Here is a 17,977-nt window from a genome sequence, read left to right as displayed (position 1 = left end):
CCTCAGCCGGATGCTATACACGACCTCTGACCCTGCTTGCAGGCAGGTTGCTCTCCACACCACTGCACGGCTGCCACCTGCTCTTTTCCTGGTTACTTGTGCTGTCTGTGCCCCTCGCTTGCTGGCAACTTGTGCACTCTCTGCCCCTCGCTAGCTTATAACCTGTGCTGTCTCTGCCCCTCGCTTGCTGATAACTTGTGCTGTCTCTGGGATTAGGTGTATTATATACTTTGCCGGCAGACAATCCGGCAAAGTATACAATGCCTAGGCAATGTATAAAATATCAATTATTTCATACTTTGAGGTTCGATTTCCAGGCATTCTATACATTACCTAGCCATTCTATAGAATGCCAGATTTCACACATTGCCGGGCGGGAACAAAATGGCGGGATTAGGCGTATTATATACTTTGCCGGCAGACAATCCGGCAAAGTATACAATGCCTAGGCAATGTATAAAATATCAATCATTTCATACTTTGACGTTCGATTTTCAGGCATTCTATACATTACCTAGGCATTCTATAGAATGCAGGTTTTCACACTTTGACTGTAACATATACATCAGAAGGTAACCCTGACATATTAGTAATAAATGTTTAGAATAAGGTCTTTGACTCTGCTAGGGCTGAAGTGATGAAAGCTCTTGAATCGGACTTGTACCATTTCATTGACCAATCCAGCAAGGACTACTATGTAGTCTGAGCAGGGGATTTTCATATCACAGTATGCCCCCTTCCGTCCAAATAGGTGTGTGGTCTCACATACAGGGGAAATGATCTGGCCCACTTCAAACATTGTCCTTATGGTTCAGCACTAAATGATCTTATGCTGAAACACAAACTAAAAATAGAAGAACCTTGTAGCCTTGACCGCCACCCTCAGTCTTCACCTTTCTTAGGGAGAGGCTGTAACAGTAACATCAACCACTTCCTTACCTCGAATAGTGACAGAAATATTCTACTGGAATCACAGGTGAGAGGAAACTGTAAAAGTGACCATAACACTTTATATTAAAACGAATGACTAATCTACATATAAGTTCTGATGCAGGTGAAACTGATCACATTATTCCCACTAGCCTGAATGGTATACAAATAAAATGGGCAGGTGTGGATCCCCCTAGTTTTTTGTAAGACCTAGTAGATAGGAACCTGGAGTCCTTCGTGATAATCCTGGCTCCAGAAAATAACTATTAGGAGACACTAAAAGTCCATATTTCCATTTCTAATTCAATCAGCCAAATATTGACCGTGAGGACAAAAGGCCAAAGGAGATATAATATAGGTATGAAACAACCTCATTAAAACGTTACATCAGAGTCTCAGGGTCACTATGGCAGTCTGGGAAGTTAGAATTAATTATGAGAAGGCAATAAACAACAGAAAGAAAGAATTACAAGCGGAATCATAGGAAGAACTTAGTACAAGCTAAGGATACCCGGGGCAGCACAACGTTTTGGAGAACTAGTAATGCCGCACTGTTCTCCAAGGGGCGAGGACCTGACCTGGAATACTCAATCACTCCTGCAGAATGGATGGACAATTTTGGCTCCGTTTTTTTGCACACCGGAGAAGCAGGAGTAGCTATCCTGACTCCTGTGGTTATTCCGTCAAATTATATGGATTTCATCATGGAGAAGATAGAAAGGGCACTGAGCAAACGTCTTACGGGGAAGGCCCCCTGACAGGGTATCAATGGACACTTACAAGTCTGAATTGGCCTTTGGGCCACACTCATGACCATGGTATTAAACGTGGCAAGAGCAGTTTATGCACCTTGTTAGAAATAGGCGTCTCTAGTTGGTAATGCTTGCACCCTGTCCAAGTAGAGACCCTTCCTTGTAGTCAGGGATTTACACACCTGAAATAACCCCTGCTCACCATCTTGGTAGCTTGGCACGATCCATCAGGCTTATTTCAGAGCAATGTGTAAAGCCTTTGCACATAACACACAGCAACACAGTGAAAACACTACAAATGGACACCACACTAGTTTAGAAAAAGAAAGTATTTTAAAGCAAACAAGACCAAAACAGCAAAAATCCAATATACATATATCAAACTTTGACTTTTAAAAGGAAGAAAAAAGTTCTGTCTATGGAAAACTATGGATGCGTCAATTTTGTTATAAAGTACCTGTGATGCAGCAAAACTCACAAGCACAACAGGCATAGAGAAGGTGATACACCAGTTCCTAACACGCAGGGAAGGTGATGCGTCAGTTACTTGCTCCAGGTGAGGTGTTGTGTCAGTTCCTTGATGCCACGCAGGGGAGGTGGTGCGTCGGTTCCTTACTGGAGAGGAGGTGATGCGTCGGTCTCTCACTGTGCAGGGAGGTAATGCATCGGTTTCTTACTGCAGCCCTGGCGTTGATGTAAATTTGTCACTGAAGTGCGGTGCATGGTAATCCGAACACACTAGAGGTTGTTGCAGTGGCGGTCACACAGGCACTGCGTTGATTTCTTCTGCCTCGGTCCAACGATGCCTCGTTTTTTTTAGCCGCACAGCAGGGCCTGTGTCAGAGTCAATGCGGTGATCTCGGACTTCAGACATCGGTGATCAGGACTCTGCATGCAGAGGTTTCTCGGGTGCATCAGAATTTCTTCTGCATGGCAGTGTAGCATCAAATAAAACAGCGGCAAGAATAGCGAAGCGTGAATATTCTTGTTTTTTTCAGTTCTTTACAGCTTTCTGTAGTAGTAACAACCTTCAGGGGCCCAGAGCTGGAATAGGCACCCACAGGCAGGTCAGAACTCCCAGTAGTAGAGTTCAAGTAGAGTAGAGTTCAAGGAGACTGTGTCCTTGAGACTTCAGAACAAGAGGCAAGCACACACAAGCCCTTGGAGAACCTTCTCAAGCAGATTTCACAGAAAAGTCAGTCTTTGCCCTCTCCTTAGCAGAAGCAGCAATTGCAGGTCAACCCACCAAAGCAACACACAGCAAAGGTGCAGTAATCCTCCTCATAGCTCTTCAGCTCTTCTTCCTTGGCAGAGGATCCTCTTGATTCCAGAAGTAATTTAGGTTTAAAGTATTTTATTGAAGCAGGGTAAGGAAGGAAACAACAAAAACAACATAAAACCACAGGTGCCCCTCAAAATCAGTGCGTTTGGTACATTAGATACATAAAGGCAGTCCTTTCGACACGGTGGGCACAATCGTGCTTGGGTCTCACAGCTCGCGCACCTGTGGGTGAAAACAAGAGGGGAAAAAGGGAAAAAGGAAAAAGGGAAAAAAAGGGGGGGAACAACCCTGCCCCTCCTCCCACCCAACCAACAACCCCCAAACTCCCACACCCCCTCCCCCACCCCCTGTACTGTGCCGTCAACCACACGCTCATCCCCTGTGGCAACCTACTGTCTACCCCCACTACCAGTAGCCAGCTTGGGCCGATCAAACAGGTGGGTCCGGCGGTGGTGTCAGCCGCAACAGTCTAAGATACCTAGGGCAGGTGATTTCTTTGAATTCTGAGCATAACAAATTATGGAAGGGCGCCCACAGCTCCTCAAAAGCGTCCACATCTCCCGCCACCATCAGGGACAGCTTCTCCATGCCAAGGACATGCCACAATCTGTGCAGCCAGCCGACAACAGTGGGGAGCGTGGTGGAGCACCAGTGTATGAGTATGTTCTGTACAGCTGACCCCAAAGCTATCGCTGTCTGTCTACCCCTTTTAGATCTGAGAGGGTACATCAATCCATTCGGCAAACCCAATAGGACATATGCAGGGAAGCGGGGTAATTCTATTCCAAAGCATTTGTCAACCTCATTGAGGACCTCCTCCCAGTAAGGAGCCAAAAGGGGACAGTCCCACAATATATGGGTAAGCGTGCCAGTCTGACCACAGTTGCGCCAGCATGTCCCTGGTATTGAGCGGTCCATCTCGTGTAATTTCTCAGGAGTGCGATACCAATAGGTTGTGATTTTGGTGAAGGTCTCTGTGAGCCCGGTGTGATAGGCAAAGTGGCGAGCTCGGTAGGAGATGTGGTCCCAGTCAGTATGGCTCAGCTCTCGACCAAGCTCCCGTTCCCACCGCTCCCTGCCCGGGTTGTAGATGTGAAAGGGGGGGGCTGCAGCATCTTATACAAGTCGGAGATGAGCTTGGCGTCCGACGAGCGAGTCACTAGCCAGCGCTCGTATGGTGTGATCGTCCGGTCAGCCGTCGCGCGCACCTGAGGCTGTAGCGCCCAGTGACGCGCCTGCATGTACCGCATGCGTCCCGTCTCGGGGAGGCCATAATCCCGACGCAAGTCCTGGAAGGGAATGATACCCTCTGGGCCATATAAATGATATAAAGTGCAACAACGGGCCGCCCGCCAGTGATCATAGGCTCCCGGCTCCATACCCGGGCCAAAGTCCGGGTTACCAATCAGCGGCGTGAAGGGAGAGGGAAAGGTAGTGAGTTCGTGCTTGGTAGCCACAGAGTCCCATACACGAAGTGGGACCCGCGTCACAAAGGAGGCATAAAGGTTAGGGGGCCGATGGGCCCGTCTCAGGAAAGGCACCTCTTGTAGCGTTCTGCCTGCTACCGCCTGGTCCTGAAATAGCCAATGTTTGTCCGACTTCCACCGGCTCCACTCCACCAAATAGCGCAATTGGGCGGCCTGAAAATACTTCTGCAGGTCTGGTATCCCAAGTCCACCAGACTCCGGCGCCAGCGTAGCTATGGTCCGTTTAATCCTTCGCCTACGGCCCTGCCACACAAAACGTGCGATGGCCGATTGAGTCTCCGCGAGCCATCCTTTGGGAGGCTGTAGCGGGAGCGCCCTGAACAGGTACAGGACCTGTGGTAGAAGGGTCATCTTCACTGCGGCCACCCTGCCCAGCAGCGACAACGTGCCTTTATCCCAGCGAGCCAATTCCTCCTTGATCTTTGCACTCAAAGCTGTGTAATTGGCCGTGACCATCGCGGGTAGTGAGGGTGCCAAGAGGATCCCCAGATACGGGATCCGGTCCTCAGACCAACTCAAGGGGAAAAGCCTCTGCAGGTCAGCTCTGGTGGCGGTAGTCAGCGAGATATCGAGGGCCGCAGACTTCCCGAGGTTCACCTTGAAGCCCGCCACCGTGGCAAAGAGGTCCAGCTCCGCGATACATGCAGGCAGGGACCTCCGCGGGTCGTCGAGTGTCAATATGACATCATCCGCGTAGAGGCTGAGAGCATGGTGGAACTCTCCCATCCGGACACCTATGATGTCGGGATTCTGGCGGACCCTTTGAGCGAACGGCTCCATATAAAGAGCGAAGAGCAGAGGGGACAGTGGGCACCCCTGTCTTGTACCACGCTCTATTGGAAAGTGCCGAGAGCTGCCCCCGTTCACCCGAACCACCGCGGATGGAAGGCGGTAGCAGTTGAAAATCAGGTGCCGGAACTTCTCGCCGACCCCAAACTTGCCCAGGACTTTCTCCAGATAAGGCCAGTGCACCCTGTCAAACGCCTTTTCCGCGTCAATGGAAAGGAGCATGCGTTCCCCGGGGATCCTCGAGGCGTTCTCAAGGATGTGAGTCACCCTCTTCGTGTTGTCCACAGTCTGCCTGCCTGGTACGAAGCCGGCCTGATCCGAGTCGACCATGCCCGGGAGATGGAGCGCCAGACGTGCCGCCAGAATGCTAGTGAAAACCTTCAGGTCTGTGTTCAAGAGCGAGATGGGGCGGTAGGACCCGCAGGCAGTCCGGTCTTTGCCCGGCTTCGGGATCACTGAGACCGTAGCCTGAAGAAATTCAGGGGGAATGGCACCCGGCTCCGAGAATGTGTTGAAAAGACGTGTCAACAGAGGCGCAAGCTCCTGACAGAAGGTCTTATAGAAGAGAGGGATGAAGCCATCAGGTCCCGGAGCCTTACCAGTCTTGAGCCGGGAGATTGCTGTGACCACCTCCTCAATCCGGATCTCTCGCTCCAGATATTGGGCCTGATCCGGCGTCAACAACGGAAGCGACACCGAATCTAGATAATCCGTTTCCACCCGTGCGGAGGGGGCCTCGCCAGCATAGAGGTCAGCGTAGAAGTTGCGGAAAACTTCCGCGATCTGTCCGTCTTCCGTGACCGACCCTCCGGTAGGGGTAACTAACTCCTTCACCCGGCGCTGTTGGTGTTGCACCCTGAGCTTGTGCACCAAGAGCCGGCCGCACCTGTCCCCACCGGTGTAATACTTGTGCTTCAAGCGAAGCACCGCGTACTCCGCTCGGTCTGTGTCAAGAGCGGACAGGAGTTTCCTGGCGGCCTTCAATTGCCTCCAGACACGGGGGCACCCGTTCTGTGATGTACCTGTTCCAGCTCCCGCACCTGTCGAGTAAGCTCGTCCCTTTTGAGCTGGCGATCCTTAGTCTCCGCCGAGGAGATAGCGATAAATTTGCCACGGAGCACAGCCTTCAGGGCAGCCCATTGCGTCGCGCGGGTGGTGTCGCCATTGTCGTTTACACGCTGGAAGTCCTCTATGGCCGCGCGAATCTGTTGCACCGTCGATCGTCTGTGCAGCAACGTGTCCCGGAGACGCCAGACCCCCCTCGGGCGAGCCACTGGAGGTAGACGGAAGGTGCCCTCTACCGGTGCATGGTCGGAGAGAGAGAGGACCCCCATGTCGGCGTTTGAGGCTAGTTCGAACATCGGGCCCGTCACTAGTAGATGATCCAGCCTCGCGTAGGACTTGTGGGCATGGGAGAAATAAGAATATGCGCGAGTCGCGGGGTGGAGGCGGCGCCACATGTCGTGCATGTCGAGCTCCTCCAGTCGGGTACGAACCGAGCCCGAAAGCTCTCCCAACTGGCGGCGCCGCTGCACAGACCTGTCCAGAGTCGCATCAAAGACCACATTCAGGTCCCCCCCTAGTATAATGTGCCGGTCAGGAGTGGATGCCACGTCTTCCAGTGCCCTGTGCAGAAATTGGTCCTGATGGTCATTGGGGCCGTATATGGAGCCTACAGTAAACACCAAGCCCCCCACCTTGATCCTGTATGCCAGAAGTCTCCCCTTCTGCTCCGCTACCTTCTGCAAAACCTCCCCTCTGAACCCTCTGGAGAACAAAAGCCCCACACCTGCCGTTTTAGAAGCACTGGAAGAAAAGAGTTGCGTGGGGAACTTAGGGGTGCGCATTCTGGGACAATCCTTGGCCAGCAAGTGGGTCTCCTGCAATAGGCAGATGTCGGCCTGGGAGTTCTCTAACAGGGACAGGACAGCCCGCCGTTTAACCGGATTATTCAGCCCCTTCACATTCAGAGTAACAACTTTAAGGGCCATCATGGAGGGGAACACCAGAAACGCACACGTAGGCGGGCAAGGCCAACCGGGCAAAGCTCAGAGGCCACAGCAAGAAACATCATCTCACAGCGAAAGCAATCTTCCCAACGGCACAGTACAGTCCCCGAACCCCAAAACACCCCAACTGTGTGGACCCCCCCCTCTCCCCAGAACCCCGCACACCCAGCCCCACACTCCCCCAACCCCTCTCCCCCCAACAGACCCCCCAACAAACCCCCCAACTCGAAACTTTCCCCAGCAACTCCCCTTCCTCCCCCCTGCTCCCCAAGCCATTCAAAAAAGTCATTGTCCCAGTCCGGTCCTTATCGGACAAGGCCGTGGAAAGTCGATCGAGTGGACGTCCAGCCACCACCACCAGCACCCCGCCCCCCCTACCCCTAGAACCCCCGCACCTGCAATGATGAAAGGCTAGTGTAGACTCCCCCCGGAGTAAGTTCAGGCCGTCAAGGCCACATCGCCGTTCGTTGTCGCTCTGGAGGCCTCCTGGATAGCGCTCGACATGTCCGCTCGAATCGTGGGCGAGTCAGGCCTCACAGGCGGCGGGGATCTCCTCTCACCGATCTGTTGCCAGCCGTCTCGAGTGCTTTGCCTGCGGCGCGGCGCCGGGGTGTCTGTGTCCGAAGCCGTGATCCCCAACACTCCGCAGACATCCTGGAGGGACCGGAGCTGATGCAATGTTCCATTCCACCGGAAAATCAACCGGAAGGGGTGCCCCCACGAATACTGCGTTTCATGCTCCCGAAGGAAGTCCGTGGCAATTTTAAATGTTTTCCTCTTCTGCAGCGTGATCGTGGATAAGTCTTGATATAGAGCCACCGGGTGATCTCTGAAGCGGAAAGGCTGCTGCCGCCGCGCCTCGCGGAGAATCCGCTCCTTCAAGGGGAAGTCTGGCAGAAAGGCCAAAATGTCCGGGGGGGGGCGCCGAGGCCCTGCGAGGACGGCCAACCCTGTGCGCCCTGTCGATACGTATTTGGAAGTCCTCAGACTCCCCCAAGATTTCACGGAATAGGGCTCCCAGGTAGGCGGCCTTGTCCTCACCCTCTTCGTTGGACGGAACACCCCGGACCCTAATGTTGTTCCGCCTGGACCGGTTCTCAAGGTCCTCGGCGTGGGCCTGTAACTCAATCTGCAGTTCCCGCAGCCGTAGGACCTCCTGCTGCAAGTGGGTGATCTCCTTGTCTCTAGAATGACCAGCCGCCTCCACAGTGTTAACTCGCTCCCCCAGGGAGTCCACTTCTCTCCGGACTTCCCGGACCTCTCCGGCCACCTCCTGCTTCAAAGTCTGAAAATCCTCCCTTAAGGAGCTAAACAGCGACTCCAGGAACGACCGGGTCACTGGGGGCTCTCCGTCGTCAGCGCCCCTGGAGTGAGCCGGGGGGCTCGGGGCAGGCTGGCCTCCCCCGCTGCGCAGGGCACCGCGCCCCAACATGTCCGGCAAAGCCCGATCGCCTCTCCTCTGCCCCCTAGCATTCGACATCTTGGGAGGTGGGAATCACCGACGTCCACAGCTCGGCGAGCAGGCGCCACAGGTCGGTGCAGTCGAGCGGTAGAGGCCGGCCGGTCCCTCTGTCTCTGGCTGGGGGGCACTGCCTTTCAGAGGCCCCGGTCGAGGCCGGGCGGCTGCTCAAAGTTCTTCAAAATGGCCGCCCGTCACAGTCAATGGGGCCAACGCCCAGGGAACGAGGCCGACCCCCGTCACGGGACCACTTGCAGGGCGCACAGTCAAAGGGCAGGCTCTCAGGGCGCGAGGCAACCAGGGCCGGCTCGCTGGGACGTGCAAACACGCTGGAAGCGCGACCTTACTCCGTCGCGGCCACGTGGGGTAGGCCTTCACGAGCTCCGGGCTTGCGTAGCCGCCGTAGGCCGGCAACGCCTCCGCTGCCACCGTCTGTTCGGCTCCGCTCCGTCGATGAAGGCCGCCTCGGCACCCACCCAGGCGCCGCTGCACGGGCACGCCGGCAGGCCACTCGCAGTCGCCAGGTCACCTCGCCGGAACACCAAGTCTGAAGGTCTCGCGTCTCTCGGGCCTCCCGTAGATCTCTCAGCGGGCACCGCCTCAATCGGTACCGGAGCGGAACCACCGCCGCGGCAGGACAACTGGGGCACACCGACTGCTCTGCACCACCACGGGGATCACCAGGTGTGGTAGCCGCTCGATCCGGGGGAGATCAGCGGTTGTGAGCGGTGCAGGGTTTCCAGGGGCTCGGGAGCTCTCGGCAAGTGCGTCCTGTCAGCCCGCCATCTTGGCCACGCCCTCTCCAGAAGTAATTTAAAGTTCTGGGATTGTAGGTCTAATATGTATACCAATGTTACCCTTTGAAGTCTTTGTTCAGATAGTCTCTCTTGCTCAGTAAACCAAGTTTTGTACTCCCTGGTCCAGTTTCACTACAGGAAGTGGAGACAGGATTGTGCAAGTCAGCCACAGACTATTCCGGTGTTAGTGACAACTCCTCTCACCACTCTATCACAGGATGGCTCATCAGCATATGCAAGGCGTACCTCAGCTCCTTTTGTGTGAGTGTTTGGAGTGAATGCACAAATAGGCCCCCTGTCAGGCTAAAACCAGACGGTGAATCCACAAGCAATCAGAGGCACACAGGAGGGTTAACAAGAAAATGCCCTCTTTCTAAAAGTAACATTTTCAAACGCACAGTTTTAAAACCACCTTCGCTAAAAGGTGTGTTATCAAATTCTGAGTTTAGAGAGCCTAAACTCCAAATCTCTAGCTGTTCGCAAACAATAGTTACACTTGTAAAATGTTGCAAGGCAGGGCCCTCTATGGAGCAGAACTCTGGGGCACTGGTAACACAAATTGTTTGCCTAGCATTGAAAATCGTTTTCTTAGATCTTTGTTAGACTTCCCTCCCAGTACCCCTCTGACTCCTCTTTATTTGGATTTTGCCCATAGACAGCTGGTTTACAAGTTAGACTGTAAACTACTCATAGTTCATGGTTCATAAACCTTATTTCGATTTAAAAGAAAATCACAAAAGTTGGAACAACATACACATAGAGGTCAAGTAAAATAAATCCAGCATGCATCTAAAAGATTATCTTAAATTGAAACAGCCACCCTTGAATTTCATGATAAAACAATAAATAACTTTTAAAAAAACACTAAAATACACCCCGGCAATACTGCCGCCTGGAGAATCGGCCATCATTACTTTGAATTACAAGGAAACATCAATACAATACAGTAAAGTGCATAGTGTAACTTTGATCACATCTTACTACTAGACATGGCGTAAGCATTTACCTATTCCTCCTTTCATTCCATCGAATCACCCACACCCAGCCCAGGAACTTTGCATCAGCGATCACAATGGGCCCATCCATTGATGTTTTAGGATCCTGAATGCCTCGGGGCTGGACCTGGTCCCCAAGTTTAAACATATGGGTTTCATCCATTGGGACCTGGGTTTACGGTACACTGGGCAGGCAAAAAAGATGTGTCCAAATGACTCTTTCGAATCAGGACAAAAGGGGCAGTTGCTAGTATTTGAGCTACACCATTTATTAGTAAAAACATGTGTAGGGAGCGATCCCACCCTAAACTGGTGATACAGTTTCCTGTCTTTAGTGTTGGTAATTAGATCCCAGTAACCCTCATATTTGGGTTCATGCTTACTGTCAAGGAAGGTTTTGGACAAAGAGGGACTAGTTGAAGCTGCAAAACGCCTCATAATTGTCCGATTCCAATAAGCTGCCTTTAACTAAATTTTAGTTGGTCGGCAGAGGAGGTCCATAAACGGCTCATCCCCATCTCACAGAGTGTATTTTTAACACACCTTAACCACAGAATTTTTCTAATGACATCAAGTTCTCTGACTTCCAAGACAGCCAGGGCATAGTGTGAAAGCTCAGGTGTCACCCAAAGCCTCCTCCAGTATGCAGCTAGCCTGTAATGTGCCACATCCCTGATTGAGTGGCATCCCAAGTCTAAATATAAGGGTAATAACGGGGTAGACTGAGGGAGGCCGACTATGGACCTCATAAATTTGTTTTGTGCTGCCACCAGAGGGTCCAAATTGGCGTAACCCCAAAGCTCTGCCCCGTATAAGATTGAGGCGCCAATTTTGGTGTTATAAATTTGTAACACAGGGGCAATTGGTTTGGTGTGTGATAGTCTCTGCTCCTTCAGCAGAGCACCCGAAAGTTGGGCATGCTTAACAGTGAGGCAGTCTATTTGGGGCTTCCAACTTAGTTTTTTGTCGATTGTTACCCCCAAGTAAGAAAAAATCTCCGTTTGTTCTAAAATGCCTCCCATCATTTTGACGCTAACCACGATGTTCTTAAAGCTATGTAGGACTATATATTTTGTTTTGCTCACATTGACAATAAGATCGTGGTCTTCAAAAAACTCCTCAAATCTCGTGAGGGCACATTGAAGGCCCTGTCTCGTCTTGGAGAGAATAAGGGTGTCGTCAGCGAACATAAGTAACAGGATCTTAAACCCAACTAAAGACAGAGCATCCGTGGGAAAGTTCTCAAAGTATTGCACTACCCCATTAATGTATATTGAGAAGAGGGTGGGTGCTAAAACGCACCCCTGTCTCACCCCCTTCTCAACCGGGAACTTTTCGGTGGTACTTCCCCCCGCATTCCATCTCACTTGCGCGTAGTTGTCGGCATGCAACTTGATCAGGAAAGCCAGGATATCCAGCGGCATGCCTAACTTAAAAAATGTACGCCACATCTTGGTGCGGGGGACGAGGTCAAATGCCGACTTAAGATCGACAAAGGGTGCATAGATAGTGCCTCTCCCTAGTATTACAGTACGCCAATATATAAGAATAAACCTGAGCACCTGATCTACTGTGCTGGTGCATGGCCGAAACCCCGCCTGGAGATGGGAGAGGATGTCGCATTCCTCCATCCAAGCCTGGATTCTACTGAGTACCACCCTTGCTGACACCTTTTGAATACAATCAATAAGGCTTATGGGCCTATAGTTCCCAGGTAGGGAGCTATCACCTTTTTTAAAGGTGGGAAGTAATACTGCTCCTGCCCAGGTACCGGGCATGGGTGCTCCATTGGCGATGGCGTTCACAAGAAGCTAAATATATGATGCCCAGGTATGTATGTCATGGAGAAACAGATCAGCAGGAATGCAATCGGGCTCAGGCGCCCTGCCTTTTGGGACAAGGAGTAGAGCGTTTTCAGCTTTTTTCTTAGAGAAGTGTAGAATTGAGATGGGGGGTGGCATTTCGAACAGATCGTGTGCATCTCCAGCACAAGCAAACTGGCCTTTGAAATATGAGACCCACTGGTCTGGCTCCACGTGATTCGTGGGCACCTTGCTAGGGGACCCGCTACCCCACTTAACCATGTGCCAGAAGGCTGTCATGTTTCTCCCAGTACATGCATTAAGCCGTTCGGCCACATTTGATCACCCCAGTCCCTTTTGGCACGGTATTGGGCTGCCTTATATGCAGTCCTAGCCTTAGGTATGTCTTCCCTGTCTTTTGACCTAATTGCTAAAGCTAGACTTCTATAGGCCATGCGGCAAGAGGTATTATACCAGGGAGAAGCTTTATTGCCTGAGTGAATCGTGGGTTTTTTGGTTTTAGTGGCAAACAAGCCTTTGAGCTTAGTAAGAAAGGTCCTCATGGACCTGCACAGCTCTAGAATTAGACTCTTCCTGCGCAGCAACGGTCTGAAGAATATCTAAGGCGTTAGCTACCAACCTACTCATTTGTTTCACATGCTCGTCCTTTTTAATCACATTTGCCCATTTGACTCGTCGAGAGTCGTTTGTCATTTGGGCCTCTACATAATCTACACGTGGTGCCAACCCTGCTCCACGAGATATATGCGAGGGACGTAAGGAGAGTAGTAGCGGGTTATGGTCACTTTCTGGTCATTTGCAAACCACCATATCTATTAAGTTAGACCAGAACTCATTGTTGAGTAGGAAAAAATCTATATGACTGATACGATGCCCAGTGCTAAAGGTAGGCATACCATGCTTGTCAGATCTAGATCTCCCGTTAGGTGCTCTAACCCCTTGTTCCAGAAAAAAAACTTTTAACTGGAGTGCTGCACTCAACCATCTTTTTATTGCAGGAAGATCCAGCGGAGGAATGGACCACTGAGCGTCCTCCTCTGTGCTGAAATTTATATCATGTAAATCCAGGGGTTCAAATGTGCAGTTACAATCACTGGCTATTATTACGTTGTTATCACCTCTATGTTCTAATAAAAAAAGCATCTAAAAGTGTTACCGTAGGAGAAGCTATCCCACCTTGCAAACCCCTTGAGTACACATTAATGAGTAGCAGGTCGGGAATATTTCCCTGGTGTAGACTAATTATGAGAATGTCCCTACAATTGATATGGATCTCCTCCATCTTAAGTTGGTCAAACTGCCTAACCCAAGTAGTCAGTCCCCCTTTTGGTCTACCACACTGCCCTTGTTCGGCAGCTTTGGAAACATTTAAATAACCTTGGCGGAATACCTGGTCCACGGCCCAAGTCGCCTGAAAAACCAAAATGTCTTGCTCCTCAATAAATGTGGAACATTTAACAGAGGCTGTTTTTTGTAAAAGCCAGCGATGTTCCATGAAGCTAATTTAGGAACTACAGTATCACTATGAATATCACTGTAGCCTAACTGTGGTCATAAGCCACACCTCACCACAGGAGAATTAGCCCCTTCAGTCCTGAGGTTAGCTACAGATGTTGTACCACAAACACTCCCGATACCACTCCAGTGCTAACCCGAATGCTTTTAAAAATTCGGCCCATTTAGTGTGAGTAAAAGTGGAGTATCTATGTTAATTGGGCCTAAAACCCGGTCGCCCTCTCCCAACTCAGCCATTGGAGGCGGGATCTTGTTAGGGACCAATGGGCGACCTAGTCAGTCAATATCATCCAGGTTTGAGAAAAGTTCAAATCTGTTGTGGGTTGGTACTTCATATTCTTATAGACATTGTACATGGGGTAAGTCCCTATGGTCGAACCTTCCGGTTACTTGAAAAGAGATGTTTCGGTAAAAGAAACCTAGTGGCAAAATGCTAATATCGTCCCTGCTCACATGCCTAGCCCTAGCCCTCTCTAAGATGGTTTTACCTATCAGTGGGGACCCAAAGTTCAACACAACACAGTCACCTCTGATGTATTTCAGTGATTTCCCTACCCATGGAGTTCTGCGTATCATTTTAAATTCTTGGAATAAGTGGTTACCCAGCCCAGTTCTGACGTTCAGCAAATGAAGTGCCTTGTTTCTAAGTGATGACCAGTGTTCCCCATTGCCAGTTGATAAGACTGGCACATTAGAAAATATGATCGTATATGGCGTGGCTTCAGGTGGTAGGTTGAGGGAGTCACTGGGGCTCTCCATGCCACCCTGTGCCGTCCCTAGATCTTGGCGCCCAGCGAGTTCCCTCCTGGGGCCGGCCTTTGCTGTAGTGGTGATTGCGCTACGGGAATTTGCAGTGGGAACCTGCACAGCAATATTTGCGCAAAGACCAACTTCAATGATGGGCGGTTGTATTATATGCGCCACAACCGGACTGGGTTCAATCAAACCACCAGAATTTCCATTACTCGATGTAGGCTTTGGGGAAAAAAGGTGTTGTTCTATCAGTCTTGAGTCTATGCCAGACAATTTTGTGAGTAGAGGATCAAGCATTGCTGCACGTTTCTCTTCAAGTTTAGCTAGAATATGGTCTTCAAAATCACTAGACACCTGTCGAGGATTGGCCGAAACCCTGGCACCTGATAGACTCGGAGTACCTAGGTCTGGAGCAGCATGGAGGCCACCCTTATTACCACAAACAGTCCCTCTTGTTTTTGCCACTTTACTAGCCGGGTGCATAGTTTGAGGCAGTGCACATGCTTTTCTTTTTTTGATTGTATTAGCACCCTCCCCATCCTTAATATGCACTGATTGTTGCTGGTGTGTAAGGATCTTGGCCAGGGGGGAGTGTGTGGGGGTTGGGATGCAGGCTAAATTAGTTGGATCATTTGATTGGGATACTGGGGACATAGAAGCCACTGGCGGCGTACAATCAGTTGTTCAATTTGAAATTATCAAGGGACCGGGCAAGAGAGCTTCAGAGGAGGCTCGATGGGGATCTAGGGAGAGTCTCCTCTGGGTAAGCTCAATTTAATGTATTAGGACAGACTCAGCCCGCATAAGAAACGCGTCCAGAGTGCCCACAACCCCTGGGCCACCTGCCCCCTTCCGATTAGCCTTGCTCATGACAACTTAATACAAGTAAAACACAAAAAAGGAATAAAGATATATGTAACACTGCAATTAATGTGAAAATGTCAAAAACAACTAACCAAGTCCTGAATGGCACAGGAAGACCAATGGAAAAGGGGTGACCCAGCCCTGGCTCCTCCTGGCTCTGATGGGCGCGGACGGGCCCGCCCTTGGCCTGGGAAGCACCAGGGCAAGCCCGAGCGCGTCCCACGCTGCGGGAGCCCTCTAGCGTTTTTAAGCGCCTCCTGGCGCTTTCTCTCTGACGCGGTGACTGGCGCCTCGAGAGGGACGCTGGGAGTTGTAGTCTCTGTGTGTGCGCACCAGCGACGGGAGCAGGATGGCAACAGGAGCGGCGTTGCAGTTCCCTTGGACTGTTTCCTGGAGAGTTACAGGCAGTGCAGCAAAGGTTTGTAGGGACCAGCGCTGCGGGAGCCCTCTAGCGTTTTTAAGCGCCTATCGGCGCTTTCTCTCTGTCGCGGTGACTGGCGCCTCGGTAGGGACGCTGGGAGTTGTAGTCTCCGTGTGTGCGCACCAGGGACGGGAGCAGGATGGCAACAGGAGCAGCGTTGCAGTCCCCTTGGACTGTTTCCTGGAGAGTTACAGGCAGTGCAGCAAAGGTTTGTAGGGACCCGCGCTGCGGGAGCCCTCCAAGCCCGGACTGGCCGTAGCGGGTACCGGGCAATCCCCCGGTGCGCCGCAAGGGTGGGGGCCGGTTTTGGGCCCCTGGGGGCCGATTTTGTTACAGGGCCGAAATCGGCCCTGTAACAAAATCGGCCGAAAACCGGCTATGGGAAAGAGCTCGGCGGCACCCCCAACCCCCCGGGGCTGGGGGGGCGGCCGAGCACTTTGCCAGGGCCGGTTTTGGTTCCCAGTCCGGCCCTGGAGCCCTCTAGCGTTTTTAAGCACCTCCTGCCGCTTTCTCTCTGACGCAGGGACTGGCGCCTCGGGAGGGACGCTGGCAGTTGTAGTTTCCGTGTGTACGCACCAGCGACGGGAACAGGATGGCAACAGGAGCGGCGTTGCAGTCCCCTTGGACTGTTTCCTGGAGTGTTACAGGCAGTGCAGCAAAGGTTTGTAGGGACTACTAATATTTTGGTATTGACTGTGGTCCGTTGAATAGTGTTCCCCTTATCGTGAGGCTCTGTCTGGTCTTTTGAAATTCTCCCAGGTAGCCTCGATTCCATGGTTCAGCTCTTTGAAGGATTTATTGAGGAGGCTTGGGATGAAGGATTTCTAGTCCAATCCAGAAAGTCTGGCTCTTATTACAAGGGCCAGGCTTAAAGCGATGTTTTGGGAATCAATATCCGAAAGTTGCATTTACTATTCTTTTGTCCATACTACATATCTCTGAGGAAAAAATGGATAATTCCGTTATGCTGATAGACTGGTCCCAGCCACTACCGAGAGGTGTTGAGAATGGTGTTCACTGACACATGCAGGGTAATGGTTTATGGCCTTGCCACATACTGGTAAGCACTGTGGATGAAGTGTTCTAAATGTATTGCATGAAGTGCTGTATTTTGTACATGCTTTTATTTTTCCTGTTTTTTAAACTATTTTATGGCACCTATGTCTTTTTAACCCAAATAAACACGAAAATGTATTTTTTAATACTCTGTTTTTTTATACTCTGTTTTTCTATTCCCCTTGTGCTGTGTACTCTTTAAGATCTCTGTGAATAAAATAAAGTTATATATGATGATGATAGCCTATGGGATTCAGAAAAGGGGGTGGTGATGGACAGAGCATCTGAATTAAGCAGAACACTCCTACCCAGTCAACAGATCAGGGCTTGATCCATCACCATTTTTTAGCTCACTGCACCATCCCAGCTCAGAACCTGGCTACATGCAAATTAGTCTGACCCTGGCCCAGTGCATCATGGGAACAGGGCAGACCAAACTACCAAGCCAATTCTTTTACTGGAAAGGAAACAAGCTTCCGGGGACCAGTTTCTGGCATTACAGCCGTCTTCGGCCCGGCTTGCTTGAATCCTGATGGTGCAGTGAGCAAGGGACTCATGTCTGAGCATACTCTTCCATGCTTATGGTGGACAAAATGATTCAGAAAAGGGGGTGGTTATGGACAGAGCATCTGAATTAAGCAGAACACTCCTACCCAGTCAACAGATCAGGGCTTGATCCATCACCGTTTTTTAGCTCACTGCACCTTCCCAGCTCAGAACCTGGCTACATGCAAATTAGTCTGACCCTGGCCCAGTGCATCATGGGAACAGGGCAGACCAAACTACCAAGCCAATTCTTTTACTGGAAAGGAAACAAGCTTCCGGGGACCGGTTTCTGGCATTACAGCCGTCTTCGGCCCGGCTTGCTTGAATCCTGATGGTGCAGTGAGCAAGGGACTCATGTCTGAGCATACCCTTCCACGCTTATGGTGGACAAAACGATTCAGAAAAGGGGGTGGTGATGGACAGAGCATCTGAATTAAGCAGAACACTCCTACCCAGTCAACAGGTCAGGGCTTGATCCATCACCGTTTTTTAGCTCACT

The 17,977-nt window shown here is 51.0% G+C and overlaps 1 protein-coding gene across 5 annotated transcripts in view; it reads right to left on the bottom strand.

Moving 5' to 3' along the window:
* LOC147705711 (sulfotransferase 1 family member D1-like) overlaps nt 1-17,977 on the bottom strand; it is a 517,747-nt gene that overhangs the window by 223,806 nt on the left and 275,964 nt on the right. The window lies entirely within an intron of this gene.

This window comes from Lissotriton vulgaris, chromosome 7, assembly GCF_964263255.1.
Source record: "Lissotriton vulgaris chromosome 7, aLisVul1.2, whole genome shotgun sequence".
NCBI classification, from domain to species: Eukaryota; Metazoa; Chordata; class Amphibia; order Caudata; family Salamandridae; genus Lissotriton; species Lissotriton vulgaris.
The sequence above is the reverse complement of the archived record's forward strand: the minus strand, read 5'-3'. Positions and strand labels throughout refer to the sequence as shown.